Below are 10,208 nucleotides of genomic sequence, written 5' to 3'. Positions count from 1 at the left end.
TTACCACGACTATTTCCACTATTGTTACCGCGTTTATTACCGCTGTTATTACCGCGCATATTATCATTGTTATATGTGTCAGCCAAATTTAGCGCTTAAAGTTTCATATTTTGACTTAACCCCTCCCCCCCCACCCCCTCCCCTTCAAATTTTGGTGTTTCCCTACTCTCAATAAAATTTAAAGAATATTGTATATAATTTTCAAATTTAAAAAAGAAGAGAAAGAAAGATAGAGAGAGAGAGAGAGAGAGAGAGAGAGAGAGAGAGGGGGGGGGGGGGGAGAAGGAGGCGGGGGATATAAAATTACACTTGGTTACAACTAAAATAATCATTGTCAATTGACTAACATAATTGAGAATATTCTCAAATCTAAAGAGAGGAAGAGGGGCGAGAGAGAGATGAATGGATTACACGACCAAAAAACTTCATAACTGCAAAATGTTTATGAATCGTCTTCCAAAAGATCTCTACATGAAGCATCTTCCAATTCTAAGCCCATGGCCTCTAAATCAATAAAGAGAGAAATAGAATTTTCGTTTGTGGATGCGCTGCCTTAAGACAAGCGTGGATGCACACCACTACAAGAATTGCATCGACGGTTCTCTTGTAAAGCAGGAGTGGAATGGAGTGACGTGGGACCCTGTGATTCCATGGGAGTGGGACCCTACAATGCCATGGCAGTGGGACCTTGCGATTGAACGCGAGTAGGACGGAAAGAAGGGGCCGTAGACTGAGGTATCGTTGGTGCAAGGCTCTGGATGTAAGGAGTCCCTCCGTGACTCCCCCATGGCGTGGACTGCGGAGAAAGATCGTAGGTTGCAAGTTGCTGCAGAGTGTACCTACCAAACAATGCATCCGTCGAACGGAGGTATTGATATCCTAAAGAGATAGCCCGTTGTATGTGTGGATCTACCATCGGTGAAGGAACTTGAGTAGAGTAGGTGTAGGATGTCCATGCCTGCAATTAACAAAAATAAACCTATAACACTCATGGTTTAGGGTAAACTAGCCACAAATAATCTTTCTTTCTTTGCTTGGTCTCATCGCCCTTAGAATCGGGTCCATTGGAGGCGATGCCCACCACGGGTGGAATCCCACTTGGATCTAAACCAATCAAAAGAAGAGCCAGATGGTTGCTCTTTACTAGGTGGTTTCTTGTCTAGCATCTACATTATAGAGAGCAATATGAGATTTAGCTTTCCCTGTCTACTCACTCATCTATATATATGTACACAAGTATATATGCACATAAGCATAGATACGTATACATACTAGTATACCTAAGTAGGGGCTAGTAGTGCCAAAGGTCAAGTGGCACCTCTTTAGATATCATCACAGTCTCAACCGTGGTAAAACCAAGGGTAAGTTGCAGTAATTCCATGAATGAGTGGATAAATGACTATAACGCCACGATTAAAAAACAACTATACCCAAGAGGAAACGTCTAACCTTCGGGTGCTATGCTCCCGTACTCAGTGCCTTAATACATGTATAAACAAACATAAGCATTACCGACCCCCCTAATACTCAAGTATATACAATTACAAACTCATAACAATTAAGTATAATTTAGGTATATACATCTACATTAATGTAGCCATCGTTTAGGGTTTAGGGTAAGGAGATAGTGTTGTAAATGTAGCCATCGTTTGTGTTGTGCGCTGTGTGAGAGTGATTCTGCTTCTGTAGGGTGCTTTGAAGAAGAGCTTCTTCATTGTGCTTCTTGCGCAACATCTCTTCACAACAATTGTTTCTTTGACCTAATGCCTCATCAGTTGAGAGAAAGAGAGAGATAGAGAGAAAGAGTGAGAGAAAGATAGAGATGGTAGAGAGAAGACCGTAGAAAGTTATTTTTGAACTCCATCTTTGAGACGTAAAAATACTTTTTTCAAGGTACTCCATTAGGGCCAAAAATGACTCAAAAAGGGCAGTTTGTTAATTTAAGGATTAAGGAATAGTCCAATAGTCATTTGACACGTATACAAAATTATGGCACTCTTGTCTCCTCTATTCTGGGTTTTGGTGGTCCTATTTTGACGGAGAACGGCTAAATGTCTTGATCATAAGGCTGAAACTGCTATATTTAGGTGCTTTCGACGAGTGAGCTCATTAAATTTATGGCCCAAAGTAATGAAGTCTCATCTTTTATTCTATTTTATATTTCACAAAAGCGTTGTCAAAAGATACGAAATCTATATTAGAAGGCTCTCAAAACAAGGCCATTAATGACAAATCACCTACTTTTTTCAAACGTATGCCTTTTTCACTCTCTCTCTATTTTGTGAGAGGTTTAAGTCTTTCTGTCTCTTTATTTTCTTTCTTCTTTTCTAATCTTTGAGTTTCCATGGCGTCTTTTGCACGTCACCTTCACATAACATAACTTCTTGTGACTTTCATAATGTTAGAGAGGATGGTCTTGGAAGCCCCATATCTTTTCGTGTGAATGACTGGGTAACAATGCTTCCTTCATGCAAAGTGTGTACAAAGAGTGAAGAGAACTAAACGTAATAAAGTAAAAAACCATTGAAAAGGTCGTGTTCTTGCTTTCAAAGTGTTCGACAATGGATGGCTAGTTAAGGTTCAACATGTGTACAAGGCCAAGGATATGGTGTTAGACTAGGAGAACATCCCACACTGCATTCTTACTGTAATTAAAAAAAAAACTTCTATTGATACAATGCATTTTTCATTCTCCCATTGTTTTTTCTCATTTTTGATTCCATTCCAGATATATTTCCTTCAACAGTTGTGGAATGGCATCCTCTGGAGAGTCTAAGTGGGACATTCAAAGCAATGCATAAAGGGATTGCAGATGCTATGTATGCTGACAATCCACCTTCCTTTTACAAAACAATGGATTTGTTTGTCTATTTTGCAGCATACAAGGTTCCATCACAAGAAGGTGCATATGGAGAACTACATCAGTTACCCGCTCCCACTATAAGTTCACTTGACTGGGAAGCTACTAATGCATGTACTATATCAAGCTTCAAATCCAAGATCAAAGAAGACATGCTTAAAGCTATGTCTCCGGGCAGGATATCAAGAAGGATTAAAGTCAATGGTTCTTGCCTATACATGTCTTTGTGGCATGTTTGAAAACAATAGACTTGCAGAGGACAAAGACTAGGTGGCTTAATAGAAGACTTTCTATGATTGAACTGGATAATGTACTTGGAAATGGATGGAGTACCAAAAAAACTTTCCATATTGGCGATAATATTAGTTGTAGAGTAAGCCCAAATTCTATGTCTATCTTATATCATCTATGCCGTGCATCATTAGTTCTGGGCTATGACTATAGGAGATGGAGAAGTAAATTAGGTTGCTCAGCTCCTCTCGACTCTAAGGAAATCTGTCTAGAGTTTGAACTGAAGGTCATAGTCCATCCACACACCGTGTATAGAAGCCTTATAGTAACAACAAATTGGAGACTATGTCATAAAATATAATATCTAACTTTACCAAATGATTTTCTCATATTAAACTGATCATTTAATGTGGAGAGATAAAAGGGGACCAAGAGTTAGAATATAGATAAGTACTTTTACACCTATCTCTACCAAGGGCCTACATGAGAGATGATGGCATCTCTACTATGGCTAAAAGAGGGATGGTCTATCCAAGAGCTAGGTACAAGAAGTGCTTTAGGTTCATCTCACGACGGGACCAAAAGAGAGATAGTTTTATCTCATTACAGGTCCATATGGGAGATTCCTATAAAAGGGCAAGTACACTTAATGAGCATTAAGAGACCCTAGGTTTTGCTTCATTAAAGCCTCCAAGGGTTAGTGTTAAATGCCTTTAGAGACCTAGGACATTAAGTTGCATTTGTTAATTTTCGAAGGTGGGAACTTATGCTAAGCAGCTGGTGGACTAAGCAGCTTGAGGTGCTTATTGACTAAGCACTATGATCAAGGTGCTTGAGGTGCTTGAGTAAAAAAGGGGGGAAAGAAAGGGCCTACAAAGGAGGGGGGCGAGCCCTAAAGGTAGGGATGAGGGAGAATAATATCTCTCTCTCTCTCTCATCTCTAGGCCAGCCATGCCCCTTATGGGCCAAAGGACACATGTCAGCACCCTAGCCTCCTGCTCTCCCATAAGGTGCTAAAAGGCTATTGGCTAGCCACCTTAAAATTTCCAATGAGCATTTAAATAATTTATTTAAGCATATCTTTTATTAGGAAAGGCAATTTCATTTTCTAGTTAATGCTAAATGATGCTAAAATCCTAATGGGTAGCCTACCAAATGGACCAATGAGAATTAATCTACATTAATCTTAATTCCTATTGGCCAGTTGACTGAGAGGCCCAATGAGGATTTAATAAAGTATTTTTGATTGCCAAAGCTTTGTGATAATAGGGGTATCAAGGACACTTGTCTCACAAGCTACCCCTGTTGCCTTGGATAATCGAGGCCAACCATTGGCCAGCCGCCCGGAAAGCATCCAATGAGAGAGTAGGTAGTGTAAGAAGCCCAAATTCAAATTTCCTTCTCTCTCTCAAAAATCCCACGCCCCATTCTGGTGTGGAGGAGTTTTGAAGCTCACAAGTCTTCTCTCTCTCACATGCAAGGTGAAGGGAGGTGCCTACACCAACACCTCTTGGCTATGGATGCAAATCCAACCAAGAGCCAAGCTTAAAGCATTCTAACATCTTCTTAATCTCTATGTAAGATAAGCTATGCTACTTATGAGTGATTATATGTAAGGGGATGAAAGCTTTCTTGTAGAAATACTTCTCCTTCTCTATTCTTCCTCGATCCCTGCCAGCTCTCCTCACCATTTATGGTGTTTGAGGTATTGGGATAGAGGTTTGGGATATTTCAAGTTATTGTTTTGTTAATAAATATGCTAATGGTGGTGCATGAAGCTTCCATCTTCATGGCACCCAAATGATTGAATGAACACAATGATTAATGAGTTCACAAGTTCTTGTTAATGATTTCAAGCATGCTAATGGTTGTCTTGAAGCAAAGTCTTGGTACATGAAGCTTTACATCTTCATGCTATCAAAGAGGTCTTAAAGAACACAAAAGATTGTATTGTACCCAAGTCTCCTCTTATGAGTAAATCTAATTAATAATACAAAAGCCTTCTGGAGGGGGGACGAAGGGGAAAGGGGGACCCGGGCTCCAAGTAAATCGGGTCCTCAACTGATGTCAAAGTCTCTATCTCTCTCTCTTTTACAAAGTTATTGGTCATGCCATGTTAATTAGGAAGTGTGTTTATTGTTGCTCTCTCCATCCAAACACTCTCTCCACCCACATGAAGGAATCTCCTTAATAAAATGCTCACAAAGTTATTCTCCTTCCGCTACAATTTAAGTTAATAGGCCAATTCCATTACAAACTACATGATGTTAGAGAATCTCTTGAGTTTCTTGATGAAACATCTCCTGAGTATAGATTCAAAGTGGATGAAATTGTGGTGAGCACAAGGATGGAGAATTCAACCTCCACTACAAGAGGCTATTCATATTAGCGACGCTCACACAGCGACGCTCAAAAAAAAATTCCCGGCGTCGCTATGAGCGTCGCAAGTTTCTTTGTAAATTTGCGACGCTCATAGCGACGCCGGCTGGGCTAAAAAAATAACCGAGCGCGCCCAAAAACTCAGATCTCAGATTTGAGTTTTTTAGCGCCCTCAAGCAAGGAGCAGGTAACGCTCTCTCTCTCTCTCTCTCTTTTTCTTCTCCACACACACACACACACACACACACACACACACACACACACACACACACAGGAGAGGAAGGAGAGCCAGGTATGCTCCTTCCCTCTCCTCATTCTCATGTTCCCTTCCCCTCTTTCTCTCTCCCTTCTCTCTCTCTCTCTCACAACACACACATAGTGTTTTTGAGAGAGAGAGAGAGAGAGAGAGAGAGAGAGAGAGAGAGAGATACAAACAAAACAAAAAACAAAAACGCACACACACATAACATAAACAAAGAATGCACACACACATTGGAGACGGAAAAGAGAGAGAGAGAGCATGCATAAACAAAAAACGCACGCATTGAGAGAGGAAAAGAGAGAGAGAACATGCATAAACACAAAACACACCACCCACATTGAGAGAAAAGAGAGAGAAAACATGCATACGATCCAAAAAACGCACACACATTGAGAGAGAAAGAGAGAGAAACTAATTTTAACTCTCGTTAAGAAAATTAATAAAAAAAGACCCTAAATCTAGCCGACGAGGATTTGAACACAGACCTATTATTCAAGAGGGAAAATGGCATAATCAATCTATCATACTTGGCATGGGTGATAGAAAGGTTATACCATTTAATCTCCTTTTATTGGCACACACATCCACACACGCGCACCACACAAGAAGAAGAGAGTTATAACGTCGTAGGAAACTATCTTAAAAGACGTTTAAAGATTAGGTTATATGTAGACTTACATTAAAATTAGATTTAGGTTTATTTTTAACTAGATTTACGTTTATTTACGCTAGATTTAGATTTACGTTATATTAGATTAGATTAAGTTCTCCATAGACTGCGATGGCCTGCATGCCTCATGAAGCGGGTGAAGAAATCCCTCAATGGAATATAGGGTATTGCTGCCTTCACTCATGGTGGGCTCCGTCGATCCAAAAGTACTGGTGAAAATTCTTCAGAAGATAGGGAAGAAGGTGGATCTTCAGGGCGGCAAGAGTCACTACATTCCCGACACCAATGACCATCTAGACAACCTCTAGCTAGTCATTCAACAACTAACTCAAAGTTAGTAACAAGAGCAAGAACGTTCTAAAGGGCCAATTGCTGTCGTCAGATGTGGATGGAGATGAGGCAGCGTCACACGCCGGAAGTTAACTCTCTCACATCTTTAGTGATGAGAATGCCAACTCTTGCCGAGTTTATGTGAAAAATATGTTGTTAAACAAATAATTTTAACGTTTGAATAACCTGTTAGTTTTAGTCTTTGTTTTTATATAACATAATTTATGTTAGATTAAGATTTAAAGTTATATTAGATTAAGACTTAGGTTATTTAGGTTTACCCCACACACACACACACACAACACACACAAGAAGAAGAGAGTTTTAAACGTCGATAGAAACTATCCCAAAAAGACGTTAAAATTAGGTTAGATGTAGACTTACGTTAAAATTAGATTTAGTTTATTTTTTAGTTAGATTTACGTTTATATTAGATTTACGCTTATTTACGTTAGATCGAGTCCACGCAAGAATTACTTACGGTTTAGGGTTAGAGTTAGACGAACAGTGAAAAGATCTACTTTGAAAAGATGTTAAAATGTTGTGAAGTGCTACAGCTAGAGAAGAGGCAAAGGGGTTTTTGTCCACTACATGCAGTAACATGTAGACGTTGGGTGTGCAGATTTCTTGTACCCACAAATATAGTATTGACCAATAAAGACGAGATTATAACACGGTGGTTCTGATCTCCGTGCACCTCTAGACCGAGGTTGTCGGGGATTGAACATGACTAGAGAAAGTGAGGTAAGAGAGAGAGAGAGAGAGAGAGAGAAGAGAGAGAGAGAGAGAGAGAGAGTAGAGAGAGAGAGAGAGAGAGAGAGAGAGAAGCAGAGAAGAGAAGAGATAGAGAGAGAGAGAGACAGACGAATAATGCCATAGAATATTAAATTTGTTGTCCAGGTTATAAGTTTTTTATCCTCATTATGAGTAGTGACGAGGAGTGGGACCGTCCAAACCGAAACACCTATCTCTCAACGAGGGTCTTATGTCCTTGTAATCAATGCAAGCATGCTGTGCGACGGAGAAGACGTGTTTCTTTGCAGCACGTTCGCGAATTTGGCGAGTTCGATCCATCTATTATAGATTGAGTTGTTGCCAATTATAACTCGTCGGACTCTGACGCTGGCCAACAAGCAGCAATCTTGCAACCCAATAGACGTGTTCACAAGGTGCTTTGGTCAAGCAGCATATGTGAGGCCACAAGATGTAGCCTCTGACAGCTCGGGATGATCATGCAGAGCACATTCCCAACGAGGCAATGTTTGAGCCCGAGATTGATGAAATGATCGAGACGATCATGGATTCAGAAAGGCTTATCTATGATGATATGAAAAGTGAAGCCGATACGCCATTGTATAATGGAGCACGTATGTCTAGATTGAAAGCACTCCTGGTTTCTTCTCAACATGCAGGCAAAGTTTGGATGGAGTGACACTAGCGTCACAACGCTTTTCAGGTGATCTATTACAATTAGTTTACTTTAATAAAACTCTAAATGTATAATGATCTGATAGATTTTTTACACGATTGTATCATATTTTTATGTTGTGTAGATTGCTGAAAGAGCACATACTACAGCTGACAATGTGATGCCAGATTCCCGAGATGAAGCAAGAAAGATTTTGCGAAACTTGGGGATGGATTACAATTCTATCCACGCTTGTCCTAATGACTGCATTCTTTTCAGAGGGGAATACATAGACATGGAGAAGTGTCCGAAATGTGATTCCGAAAGATATTGAGTAGATCTCCACGGGACAAAAATTCCACAAAAGGTTTTGCGACATTTTCCTCTGCTTCCTCGCATCAAGCATTTCTTCGAATGTAAGTCCATGGCCGCCCTAGCATCATGGCATGAGGAGATAAATCTTCGGATGGTGTGCTACGAATTCCTGTAGATTGCGCAGCCTGGAAACATATAGATGGAACATGGTCGGATTTTGCCAGGGAAGCTCGAAATTTGCGCTTAGGCCTGGCTATGGATGGCATAAATCCATTTGGTCAAAGATCAACATCTTACAGTGTATGGCCCGTTGTCATCGTCAACTACAACATTCCCCCGTGGTTGACTACGAAGAAGGGGCACCTATGGCTAAGCTTGATTGTGTGCCAGGGCGATATAAAGTGGGGAATATGGATGTGTATCTTCGTCCACTATTGGAAGAGCTACAACAATTGTGGATTGGCATAGAGGTGGTGGATATGAGCCGACACACAGGACGACGGAATGCTTTGATCAGAGGCATTCTAATGTGGACCATGCATGACTATCCCGGGCTAACAGAATGCTCAGGTGATCTATTGACACTCCTCACTCAGACACTGTAAATCTTGTTTTTTCCCATAGTTGATCTATTATCATGTGTATACATGCAGGGCTTCAAACAAGCGGATACAGAGCATGTGTCACATGTGGACCTAGACTGAATGCACGTAGGGCACCCTCACTGAAGAAGCAAATCTACGAAGGTCATCAAGCGTATCTTCCAGAGAATCATGTGTTACGCGACGGCTTTTTGGGAAGAGAGCCACCAAGGATGTCTGCACAAGCATGGTTAGAGCAGAAGGAGATGTGCGATGACGGATTGCCTCCAGGGATGAAGAGACTATCTCTATGGTACGAGTTACCATACTGGCCCCCACTCATGATCAATCACTTGCTCGATCCAATGCACATATTCAATAATGTGGGTAATCTACTATGGGACCATCTGACCGGCAAGAAAGATACTTTGGGAGCCAGAGTTGACCTTAGAAATGTGGATCGTATGGAGCAATATTGGCCGCAAACAGCGTCTCTGCGAAACTGTGGAAACATTTTTATTTGTTACCTGTTCATCTGTATCTATCACTTCATCAGCTTTGCCTTGCATGTCAACTTCAAGGAACAAAAAAAAAAGGAAAGGCAAATTCTTTTGGAACAAGGTTGCAAGGCTTTTAATGTAATTGACAAGAAATGGTAGGTGGAAAAATAAAGGAAGTCTTCTTAGAAAATCTTCCAAACCTCCTTGTTACTTTGACTTTCTCAATTGAGTTGGTAGTAAATTCAGTTAGGTGGCAGTAAGTCTTACCATCTAAAACCAAACACTTGCCTTCAACTGCCTCTTCAAACTCTTTGAACTCTTCTGACAAAAAGTCCTTCAAATTGTCTAGCATAATTGCAAGATCAAACAAAGGGTTGAATATTTCATATGCTTGGTGTACACTTCCATGTCACCACCATCCATCACAACAACCAAGAGCTTCTCACTTGGACTCTCCTCTAAAATCTCCTCCGACCTTTGTTCATGGTTTGATTGAAAAAAAACCAAATCGGTGAAGCTACGCAGAGGGTGAATTCAAAGAACCAAAACATCGACGGATGCGCCGGACCAAAGTGATGGAGAGAGCAGCCCAAACAAAGGGATAGGAGTACGTTCCACAATGTGCAAAGCGTTCTAGTTGCGTCATGCGGGAACTAACTAGTGGAGTGGGGA

This window comes from Adiantum capillus-veneris, chromosome 10, assembly GCF_014529385.1.
Source record: "Adiantum capillus-veneris isolate H3 chromosome 10, ASM1452938v2, whole genome shotgun sequence".
Lineage (NCBI taxonomy): Eukaryota > Viridiplantae > Streptophyta > Polypodiopsida > Polypodiales > Pteridaceae > Adiantum > Adiantum capillus-veneris.
This window is presented reverse-complemented; position numbering follows the sequence as displayed.